Here is a 12,786-nt window from a genome sequence, read left to right as displayed (position 1 = left end):
AATATGTAATGAGAAATCCCATTATTATGTACAACTATAATGCAGTAATAAAAATGTGAGAAAAAAAGTGAAAAAATGGTGCTGTTATTTTTTTCTAGTAGGGATTTGTATATCCAAATAGAAAATATGTGGTATTGAGTGTCAATGATTTTCTTTCAATTCTGCTTAAAGTATGAATACAATGAGTACTATCTAGAGAAAATAACATATTGCTCTTTCCTTGTATCCCAGCAGATCCATGATTCTTTTGGTAGTGACACTTTTATCGTTCCAACCAAGCAAACAAAAAAGAGTGGGGAAAAAGTTAAAATTCAACCCTCTTTTCTATATGTACTTTAATACAGTATTCCTTGAATAAATCATTGATGCATGACGAATAACTTTTTTTTTATTTTTGTTTTTTTGCTTTTCCATACTTCAGTAGCTTTACCAGTAATGTTTCCAAAAATGGTTATATATTTAGCAATTTATGAAGTAGTGTCCAGTCAAGGAAGCTTATCATAATGAGGACTTGAAAGATGAGGCTACAATATGTGATTCAATATATTCATAAAAACATGATCTCCTTTATTGGAATGTGACATCTACTAGATAGTTTTATTTCCCTATTCAAAACCAATGTAGGTGTCATTTATATTATTCAAAGATTTTATATTTATTATGAAACATCTCTCATTGCTTTTGTAAAATTTTAAATAATTCTTGGCCATGATAGCCCAGGGATTATCATGAGATAACCTCCTGAGATAACCCAGGAGTAACCTATTGCCATATTTTACAATTAACACATCTGTAAATAAATTTCATTATTATGTATTCAGATGTAAAATGTGCCATTTGGGTTTTGGAGTAGAGTGCAGAGCAGCATAGAAAAAATGTGGTAATATCACTGTAACAGTCCCACATTTTAAGATCACTGCTTTTATTTTGTATTCTGGATAATACTTTGAAGTATCCATGAAGGTGGGAACTACTCAAAGGTAGACATAGGCCTTTCAAGGGAAATAAGAAATCTATGTTCAAACTCCAGGTCCACTACTAACCTAATGTGGGACCTCTTACAAATCATTTAACTACTTTGTACCTCTGTTGCACTTGTATAAAATGAGAAAAATTGAACTCTCTCTGAGATTTCATGAATATTAAATGAGGTAATTCCTATGAAGGAACTGATAAAATATCTGGTCCAGAGCATGAGACGAATCAGTATATACTAATAGCCATTATTATCAAAAGGAAGGGAATCCTCCCTTTGATCTTTGGAATCCTTCTAGGCACTGGAACAATATCTCTTCTCAAGAAAAATTGGAATCAAAGGAGGGAAGTTGACAAAACTTTCTAAAGTACATTTCTTCTTGGAGGACATTTGATACAAAAGAGCAAGATTTTCTAGTTGAAGAACAGGGTTTTGGTGGTTATATTACATACAATGATGTATGGTGCAAAGTAAAAGCAGTAACAAATGTTGAAAAAAATGAATCATCAGTTATTTTCTCTTTCTACACAAGAAATTTGAATCAAAGCCCATATTCTTAACTCCATATGAATTTAGTGGTTAGAGAATATTTATAAGTAGCCTAATATAATTCTAAAAGATACATTATTTTTACTCCTACAGGAATTTTGGAGAGTGATAAATCCAGAGAAATATTATTTTATCCTTTACATCCTTGTCCTTTGCTGACAGAGACTGCATAAACTACATCCATTATTTCATTGTAACTCAGTAGGTTGAATAAGCAAAAGTCAACATCCTTTCTGTGGCTTTGGAATCCTTCTAGGCATTGAGATGATATTTCTTCTCAAGAAAAATTGGAATCAAATGAGGAAAGTTGACTGATAAATGCATTATGAAATTTTAATTTGTTTTAATTTTAGTTAGATTAAAAAGCATAACTATTTGTTTTAAAATATTAGTGTTTTATTAGGCAGCCTGGGAAGTTCCTTGATTAAAAGGCTGCTCATTCCTTTAATTTTTAAAGTGAATGGCGGGTAATTTGACAAATACCAAGTGTCATCTATGTTGAAAACACTATACTCTACACAAACCTTTCCTTTCAGAAGCTCAGAGTTCGTTGAAGAAATAGATAAAAACAACACATATTTTCTGTTTGTTTTTAAAGAAATCATTTTAGTGGCTATAATGAAAAATAATAGTGTTACAGCAGTAGGAAGTAGAAGACTTTTTTTTTTAGAGGTAGGTTGGATTTTGCTTCTAGAACAGTGAAATTATTAACTACACCTTCAAGGAAGAGTAGGAATTCAACCACAGATCAGGTAGAAGAAAGGGGGACTATAATAAGTAGGAAAGCACAGGAACAAATGGGAGCAGGTATGAGTACAGGGTGAATAAAAAGTAGTACATCCTGCTATTTTGTACCTAGTGGGATGACTACAATAAAACCACAATATTAATAAGCATATTAACTTTGAGGGTTAACTTTATGATAAATGAATAGCATCTCAATACAGCTATATTAAACAAGAATGTAGACTGCTCTAATATGTGAAAAAATGCAGATTTTAAAAATGGGGTGCTATGCTCAAATGCTAATTATTTGAGTGTTTACAAATCACTATATGCAGATGTAAGTATCATCCATGAACTAATGCTCACTCCCATCAGTAGTCTTATTACATACACTATATTATTATCATTCCCAATTCACAGATGGCTTTAGAACATTGGTAATGATGAAGTCGCCAAGAGGTGAACATCTACTCTTAAGTTACACCACAGTGCCTGTTGACATTGTCAGAGTGGCAGTTCATGAAGCATGGCTTGACGAGAATGTTCAGATGATTTTAAAGAAGGGGAGAATAGAGGCCAGATGGCCAGGACAATAGTCCAGTTGAAAAGATATGAGCTGACCCATGACAACTGTAGAAAAAAATCCTGTCCAAATAGTTAAATTGGAATCAATCTGCAGTGAAGCTAAAAGCACTTATCTGAAATAGAAATACTATTTTTAAACCAAATTTGACTCAAAAAGTAGAAATAAGTTCAGAGTGACCTAGATGGCTAAATTTGCTTGTTTCATAAACAAAGAAAGTTTATAGAGTCAAAATTAACTTAGAAAAACTGACTACTGGTGGCTATTAAAGAAAATGTATTTCAGCACTAAATATTCACACCTAAAGGAGTGATCCTGTTTTGAATGCTGAACAATTGTAGTGCTCCTAATAATTACAGATCCACCTATTTTGGTTCTATCCTATCCTCTGCGGGTTGTTTTAAGTGCTTTTCTTACTTGGGTGGAAAACTCATAAGCTTTAAACTATGGCTTTATAATGACACAAATGTTTTCTCAATCTTTAAAACACTTTGGGGAACTCTTAAAATTGCATCACTGGCTGTTTGAAAAACCAACCTGGTGCTAATTGTTAATGTGCTATTTCACACTGCAGCTTAGTGTGTTACTTTCCTTAAATAAACACCCTTAGAAAAAACAAATCAAGTAGGATTGTAGCAAGGCAGTAGTTTTTTTTCTTAAAACGGGACATAAAATACTAGGCGGATTGCTCGTAGTTAAGGTGTGTCCCTGTTTTCAAGCTAATCCTTAACAACAACAACAGTAGCAACAACAACAAAATAAGCAGAATCATTACAAAAATAAACCACAGTTTTGGGAAGTTCTGTTAATCAGATGAAATTCAGTAAGCCATAATACCAAGTAGATTTCTCAGTCTTAGTTGTAGGTTTTAGTTGTGGCCAAATAGTAAACATGAGAAATTATGTATGGTGCTTCTGCATTGTCACTACATATAGTACTTGGAATAAATGGGACAGCTGTTTCTGCAATCCTTATTGTAACTGGATAAAATCAGTCTTAGAAGATGACTGAGATGTTTTCCTACAGTGTTCTGGAAGTTTGCATTATAACAAAGCATTCAAGTGTTTGTGATAGACATTGTGAGGAACACTGGTCATACAGGGTTTATTTTTTTTTCCTTGAGGTGCAGGGGATTTCAACCAAGGCCCTTGCGCATGCTAGGCAACCACTGTACAAAATGAACTATTTCTTCAGCATCCATACAGGGTTTAAATGTGTAGACTGTTTTCTTGTTGCTAAAGGAGATAGTTGGGTCAGTAAATATTTTCATTATTGCATGATAAAAACAATGATGAAGGTATTATAAATTTGTGTGAATACATTGGAAAAGCACTTAGCTCTGAGGAATGAGTTGAGCTTAAAAATTCAAAGGCTTTCAGGATATAATGACATCAAGGTAAGTGTTCAAAGTTATCCAGTAGTTAATGAGTTTGCATGAGAAAGAATAAAGGGAGGATCTATTTCTAGAAAGCTTTTCTTATTTATGAAAAGAAGATGGGAGTTTGAATATTAGGTGTGTAATATAATAAGGTAGGTTTATGAGTCAATCATATGTTGATTCCAAATCAGATACACAACATATAGAACTAAGTAATATTTTATTTATTTATTTTTTGTGGTACTATGTGATATTTTAAAAGATAAAAATGGTTTTAAAAATTTCAACTGATGATTATTTTGATATTTTGTTATTTCCAAAATGAATCCTTAGAATCATTATAGTTGACACTTTATGTAAACCTTGACTGGTCGTCATAATTTTAGAAGACAATATATATGAATACTCACATTTGATAGGGAAGGAACATTTTTTTATATAAAATTTTTACATCATGATTCCATTTTATTTCATTTCTCTTTTGACACTTTGACTGAGGTATTTAAACATGGGTTTTGAGACTCTCTCCTTCTTGAGACTGTTAGTATCTTCCTGCAAGAATCAGGCATGTGGGTTTCCGAACTGGATTCTCTATTTCAACTTTCATTACAGCAGGAAAATTACTTTTTCCACTGAAAGGGTTTAAGAAACTCTCTTCATCAAACATATTCAAAAATGCTGACAGACCACACAGAAAGTAGAATGTCCTGATACAGAATATTTGAATCACAGGGGAGTAAACCCTGGATTAGTAAAGTGGTTCTTTGAGCAAAGCATATGCAAAGATGGAGACACATTCATACAAATTCAAAAACAAAAGTTAGTTAGAAACTTACCAGAGATCAGGCTTCCAGAGGAGCATCATGTGGAATCCCAGCTACCATTTTAACTATTAGTATCACCAGTCCTTTAACACAATACACCGACTCTGTTTTAAATGAAGCTGAGTTTTCTTTAGTTGTGCTACTTATAAAGATATCCATGAATACATAATCTTACTAAAATAAATCTTCATTATCAGGTTTTCTTTTTACTGAAAAAATCCAAAGCACGGTAATAAATGGAAATTTATAATATTTATGTATGGAAGAAGACACATTTTATTAAAATGGTGTTCTCGTTCTACCCTTTTCTTTGATTTAACCATTTAACCATTACATTAATTTTATTTTGTCAATAAGAACACAAGGAAATGACGAACTCATTTATAACATGTATGAAATCATCTGGCTTTATAATTACCTACTCAAGATTTTAAAATGATTATAAACAATATTAATTGACACTCAAAGTGGTGAGTATAACATATATTCTTCATAATGAAAAGCTGATTAATAGATGATCTTTAGTCATTTGGTTTTCATTTATTGGTATTTTTTTCCTTTTCTTCTCAGAATATTCTCTAAGGCAGTCTTGCTCTTTTTCCATTACAGACTTATATATTTATCTAGAGGGCTATCTCATGAAAATTCATGGTATTAATGTGTTAGAATTTTGTATTTTGTATTTGTAGCTGAAAAATAAACAAAATATGAGACAAACTTGTGGAGGAAACAAAAAAAAAAAAGCCTCTATAATTTTTGCCCTTGGAATTTCTTGCTTCTGAATGTATATGAGGCTCAACTGGGAGAAATATCCAAGTCTAATTTGACCACCATTAAGTAAGAAAACAATCCTCAAGTGTTTATTTAAAAATGAATGGTGCATAACATTGTTAGACCAAACTTTCTATTTTCGTTGGCAAATGGAATCTTCACTTTGAGTGAAAATGATTGCTTAGGCTAAATTCTCTTCAGAATCTAATAAAATGACTTGCATTAATTTTAAAACCTTTCAGATTTTTAGTGTGTCTTTCAATAAGGAAAAAATAACACTTGTAATTTATATATTATATCCACATCTCCATATTGGCCTATTTTTGTCCTATAGAGTATTATAAATATCACCAAATAACAAAGATAATAAAGGACTTTGGAATATTATCTTTTTTCCATTAAACCCTACCAGATTATTGAGTTAATATTTGGTTTAGAGTAGATCTTCTGAGAGGAGAATAAGAACATCAAGTCTTTCAGTACATTAAGGTTCTTACTGTTTTCTTGTTTGATTTGATATCCCTTGTTTCCAATATACAAGTCCAAAGTCCCTGTTTAATATGATAAACAAAACATGACATTGACTTTTCTCTTACTGAGATAATAGAATAAAAATAGGAATATTAGGAAGTAAAATAAAGCATTAAATTATTGGGACAATTACTTGTTTGTTCCAGGTCATGTGCATTACCCTCCCCCACACCCCAATACACTAAAGTGACTTCCTGATCTGGGGTAAGTCTGAATGACTCATCGAAAGATAAATAATTCATTCATCAGAAGGTCAAGACCCAGTAAGAAGACTGAGGCATAAATAAAGGGAATAAGTAAAAGAGGAATAAATAAAAGGGATAAATCATAAAAATGACAAGATGGCAAAATGTATTTGTCTCCACATGTTTCTTCACCCATTAAACACATGGTGTTGTCTAGGTAATTTCATATTCATATTTAGGAAACAGATCATTTTCTATGGAAAGTAGTGATGAATTCTGTTCTAATTCTACCACTGTATTTGCTTCCTTCCAGTTAGTACTATTAATGTCCATATGTCAAATTTACTCCAGCTGAGACTCTTAATATAATCATGTTGTGGAAAGTTGCTAACGGAGGGATTGCAAATCAGAAAAGAGAGTTAGAAAAGAGAGTGTGATACTACAAAGTTGCTGATATTCTTGAAATCAGGATGACCTGCTAATTACATTTTTGTGTTTTTATGAGTTGGCTAATATTTTTAATTATTTTTGCTTACTGAAATTAAAGAAAATATAATTGACTATGAAAGGTATGAATATACTGTAATGACTGGAATTAAAAAATTGAGACAAATTAGAAATGAGACATTAATTCAAAGTAGCATTAGATAAATTTCTCTTTCATATTTAAAATCACAGGTAAAATAATTGCAATAATGTAAAATCCTTAAAATTTTCTCTGTATTAAATAGAAATCTTTAGAAACAAATTTATTTGCAAATTCATTCTGACAAAATTATAAAAATTCACATTTCATGAAAAACATATTACAAGAAAATTTATGTTCTTGGGAATTATTCTTCAATTTCTCTTTTAGAGAAAATTACTCTTTAATTACATGTACTTTAATGAAAATGTTTAATCATCATTTTTTTTTTTTTACCTCAATAGCATTTTGTGCAATTCATAACCTTTCAGGCAGTCACTTAACCTCTTAAAGCTTAATTTTCTTTATCTGAGTAGTGTTGAAATCTTGGAAGTTTGTTGTAAAGATTAGAGATAGTGTATGCACAACACCTACCTTAGTGTATATCATGTTGTATATTAATGAAATAAATAAATATATATGTATATACATATATAAATATATATATAAAATACTGTTAGTAAAATAAATTTTGTTATAACTTATGGGAAAGTAAAGCAGTGTAGAGAAATTTGTTAATATTTGTTAGTTCTCATAGCAAGTTTTGCTATCTACCAGAAGACATTTAACTGTAAGATATAAAGCCACCTTTCTCTCCCGTGACAGGAATTTCCCACCTCCCAACGACCTGTCAATCTGCGTTCTCCCCGCCTCTCACGTTGCAGGAATTTCCGGCTAACATTGCTGTAATCTACCTGCCTCTCACATTATGTCCTAAATATGTCATTGGTCCATCAGTCAGTCCGTAAGAATTCTCCTCCTCTATTGGTTCCTCTCAGCCCGTGAAATTCCTATGTCTGAGAGAAACCTTGCGCCATCTTTCTCCTTTTCTTTTTCCCCTTCCCCGTGCAGACATGAATTCATCTGCGCAAAATAAAGGGTTTCTTGTGTGAGACCTGTATTTGTGGAGCGTTTCTGGGAGCTAGCGATGAACCATAACTGCGCCCTTTTTATCACCTAACATCTGGTGCCGAAGACTCGGGGATGGGTTTTTTTCCTGCTAAGCAGGCAGAATCCCATCCTATAGCAAGCTCCTGCGCCCCCCTTATACAGGCTCATCTTCCATTTACCTGGATGCCCAGTTTTCTGCATACAACACAGGACTCCAGAATCGGTGAGTTCCCTTAGGTCCCTGACCAGAAACACATCTCCGCAGCCCGCGGCACACCGTGGTGCTGTTCCCTCTCCCCGCAGTGCGGTTTCCCGCCTGGGGCTTTTTCTCGCTGCCTGCAGCTCACGCCGTGGTGCCGCCCCCCGTATCTGAGAAGTGGCATTCCCACTGCTCCCTCCTGCTGCCCTGTGGCTTCCCTCTTGTGGCTTCTGCTGCCTGGCCCACGGCTCCCGCCACCGGACTGCTGAGGTGTGGAGGTATCTCCATGGTCCCCAGAACTGGTCCTAGTTGCTGGGTGGACTCCTGGGTTTTATGGTGCTGAGATTCTTTCTCAGGGTCTGAACCTCTCTCTCTCTTATTTTCTGCTGCGTCTCGCTCGAAATCCTGGCCAGGTGTTTAGACTCTCTTGGCTTATGCCCGGTTAAACATTGGTTTTTTTTTTTTTTTTGGTGACGACCAAGCCTTTGTTCTAACCTCTCGTTGCCTGGCACTGTGGTCTCGGGACGCCGAAATCACTAGCCAGGTGGGTCTCAGTTTACCATGGGATTCAGGACATCCACCCCAGCAAACTCGCCCCTGAGATGTTTATTGAATCATTTCAAACCCCTTCATCTATTCGCTGAATCAGAGCTAAATTGTCCTTTAGATAGTAAGTCAGAATGGTCTATTTATGACACCCTAAATTCTAGCTTTGTACTAGGCATAATTATATGCCTAATTGTACTAGTTATAATTAAATACATATGTGGGCGACCTGGTAAATGGAAAGGAACCTTTCCCCTTCATGTTTTTCCTCTCTTTCGTGCTGCTTCTCCTCCCCCTTTTAATCCTTTCTCTTCTAAGTTTAATCCAGCTGATGAGTCATGTCCTTACAGGTCTCCTACTGCAGAAGCTCCTGTTCATTTCTCTCCTTTTCCTTATTCTGTTTCTCCTTCCGCTCCGCCATTCAGCCCACCAAGTCCCCCCAACACATGGTCTCGTGCACACATTCTAGCTTCTTTATGGGAGGTGGCTGGCACGCAGGGAGTAAAACCTGAACACGTTCTCTTTGCTGATTCCTTATTTTCAAATCTTTTCTTTCTCTCTTAGCTCTTCCTGCAGAATCAAGAAATTAAAAGGACCTAAGCATCAAGTTTCTGCTAGAACATATTAGCCCCTTTCAGATTCAGATCTCAGTCAAGGGTTACTGAAATGTAAATGAAGAAAGGCGCAGTAGGAAACCAGTTTCAAACCTAAGGAAAAAAAAAGTGTAAAAGTGTCCATTTTAAATTTCTCCTCGGCTACAACTCAGAATACTTTTCTCCCTTTCAACTTTTCTCTCCTTCTCATTTTCTCATGCTTTCATTAATGCCCATTATCATTTTTCTTCCAGGACTTTATTTTTCTTAAATGCTGTATTTTTTGAGCTTACAATTTTGATCCTACAGACCTAGGTTAATAATTTTTGATCAGTTCTTTTTATCCAACTCGAGTTATTTTTGAGCATCCAATACATTGCAATGGAAATAAATATTACAAGGCCTTTGCTTTTGTGTTAAATATAAGCACGCATAAAAATTAAAATTTTAAAAATGGATCCAAATATTTTTAAGTCATATGATTTAAGGAGGTTCAATTTAAATTGGGTAAACTAATAAAAGTAAAATGTCTTTAAAATTAACTCACAAGTCTCTAAGTGGTCAAACTAATAAAATATTAATGTTTATAAAATGTCTAACATCAATTTTTCTAGGACTTTTTTTTTCAACAGGAAAGAGACGGCAAATACTAGTGGCACACTTGACTGATGTCTTGGTTTTTCTACAATAAGTAACATGTATGGGATTACTCAAATGTGTTTGTTAGACATCTGATTAATTTATAAATTTAATCCCATGGAGTAACATACTTAAAAACATTATTCTTTGTATATTAAATGTGTTCATATTTTCCAGGTATACAAGCCTTTAAAGCAGAAAATTTTATCAACCTGCTGTTCTCCAAATTAAACTTGTCTGTAATGGTAAACCTATCATTTAATGTTCTATTACCTGTCATCAATAGGGTATATATAACCTAACATTGCACACATATAAAGATTGCTAAGATTGGTAACATAACTCTTTAGATCCACATTTCCATCAGAGAACAGAGCTCCATCTGATCTCAGCTTAATCTTCAAAATCTATGTTTATATACTCCTTTGCCCCTCACTGAAAAGCCCCACGTTACCTGAGATAAGGCTCTGCCTCACCACCCTGCTACACATTACAATGGCTCCAAAGTAAGCCTGACTTTAACTCATTTAAAGTTGTGTTCAAAAGTTTAATGTTTGTTGTAAAGATGACTGTAATCTCAAATGGGAACTCAGCCAAAATTTTAAATAGCTATTGCACAAACTGAATGTTTTACTGTTGATTACTCCATTTTGTATTTTCCTTATAAACTCTAATTGTTGCCTGATCAATATTTTGCAGAAGTACTGCTTCAAGAGGAAACATCATAAATTAACTTGGAATAGTAAGCCATCACCTATAGCAGATAATGTAAACCCCAATTAGATAAAAGGGGGTAAATAACTGTAAAGTTATAGATATTAAAGCCAAAGCACAGTACTCTTACTTTATGACTGGTGAGACTGACTTGCTTGATGGTTATGATCAAGCTTAGAAACAGAGATTTTAAATAGAGAGGTCAAGAAAAGTCCATATTTGGGTCTTGCCCTCAAAGTCAGCCTGAACCCAGAAAACAAAAGGACTTCTCCAAGGAGCTTTGCAACTCTGGGTCACACAGCCTCCTGACCAAGGAGATTGATGAGGCTGCTAGAGGAAAAGTCACTCAGTGCACCTGCTGCAGAGGAGGGTCATGGAAAAAGGGAGACATCCCTGATGCTTTCAAAGAAAGCCACGCCATGGAGAAAACCCTTCCTAACCAAATGGCACTAATGGAGCTAAGAAGCTGCTCTTAAGTTCTCTATGAGGTACCCCTGTGGAAACTCAGCTGACTCTTTAACAGACAGGAACAGGTCACTTTGACCAGCTTGATCTTAAACATCTAGCAAATCAGTTAAAACCAAAGTACAGCCATTCTTGGGCATTTAAAAATAATAGTAACTATCAAGAGAAACTGCCAGAGTCAGAAGTTTTTAGTCGGTTTAAGGCCTACAGACACAGGTAGGCTTTAATCTATGTTTGCTAGTAACAGAAGTATAGAGATCTCTACTAAATGTTGTGTTCACATTCCTGATAACCTAGACAATGTTAAAGCTCCCAAATAAAGGCCTGTCCTCTCCAGCCTTTGCTAGGCCTTGTTATGGGAACAACTTCTCAGTTCTTCCACCCCCTGGTGAGGAATTATTGATTTCTGTCATCTTTATAATATGCATTAGCATGTTCCAGATCCTGCAACATTTATATTGTATCAATCTCATTTCAGTACTCATGTCTTTTTGTTCTTCTCCCATAGAAGCACCCATCCCCAGATGCCTTTACAGCCTGCTCTCCCGCAACTGGACTTCTACCATGAATCCCTCAATTGACCCGATTTCTAAAAAGGAACCTCCAAATTGCTTGCCCCACGCTGCCCACTTCCAGCTCGAAGAAGTCAGATTGGTCATCGGCCGTTTTCCCTACAGCAGTGAAGGAGTTCCTAGTATTAGAGGGGTAAATGAAGTCAGAATTGGGGACAGGCAGTTAATACAGAAATAGGGGATCAATCAAATAGAGAAAATGAAGTCCATGAAAAACATCTGCCTTTGGAAGCCTGGGAGGAGAATGAACTTTTTACATCTCACCTGCAAAACCAACCCCAGTCACCTAGGCAGGAAGGAGAGAAGGCTTCAAAAAGAACTGGAGAGCAAGACGTTTTTATTTTTTATATAAAATGAAATGGGAGAATGTAAGATATAAAGCCACCTTTCTCTCCCATGACAGGAATTTCCCACCTCCCAACGACCTGTCAATCTGCGTTCTCCCCGCCTCTCACGTTGCAGGAATTTCCGGCTTATGTTGCTGTAATCTTCCTGCCTCCCCCATTACGTCCTAAATGTCATTGGTCCATCCTTCAGTCTGTAAGAATTCTCCTCTGCGATTGGTTCCTCTCAGCCCGCGAAATTCCTATGTCTGAGAGAAAACTTGTGCCATCTTTCTCCTTTTCTTTTTCCCCTTCCCCCCGTGCAGATGTGAATTCGTCTGTGCAAAATAAAGGGTGCCTTGTGTGAGACCTGTATCTGTGGAGCATTTCTGGGAGCTAGCAACGAACCATAACTGCACCCTTTTTATCACCTAACATTAACTACAATTTAATAATAAATATAATTAAAATTTTTCTTCTTAGTGTACAAACAAAAAAATGAAGCAATTGACTTTGGGCTTGGTTTAGCTTCCTTTTTATTATATATTCTGTTTATTTTTTATTTTAATTTTTTTCTACTGAGTAAGATATTTCTATCTTTATTCAGTAACTTATTTGATTAACAGTAAGTATTCC

The sequence above is a fragment of the Sciurus vulgaris genome, assembly GCF_902686455.1.
Source record: "Sciurus vulgaris genome assembly, chromosome: 9".
Classification (NCBI taxonomy): Eukaryota; Metazoa; Chordata; class Mammalia; order Rodentia; family Sciuridae; genus Sciurus; species Sciurus vulgaris.
The sequence above is the reverse complement of the archived record's forward strand: the minus strand, read 5'-3'. Positions refer to the sequence as shown.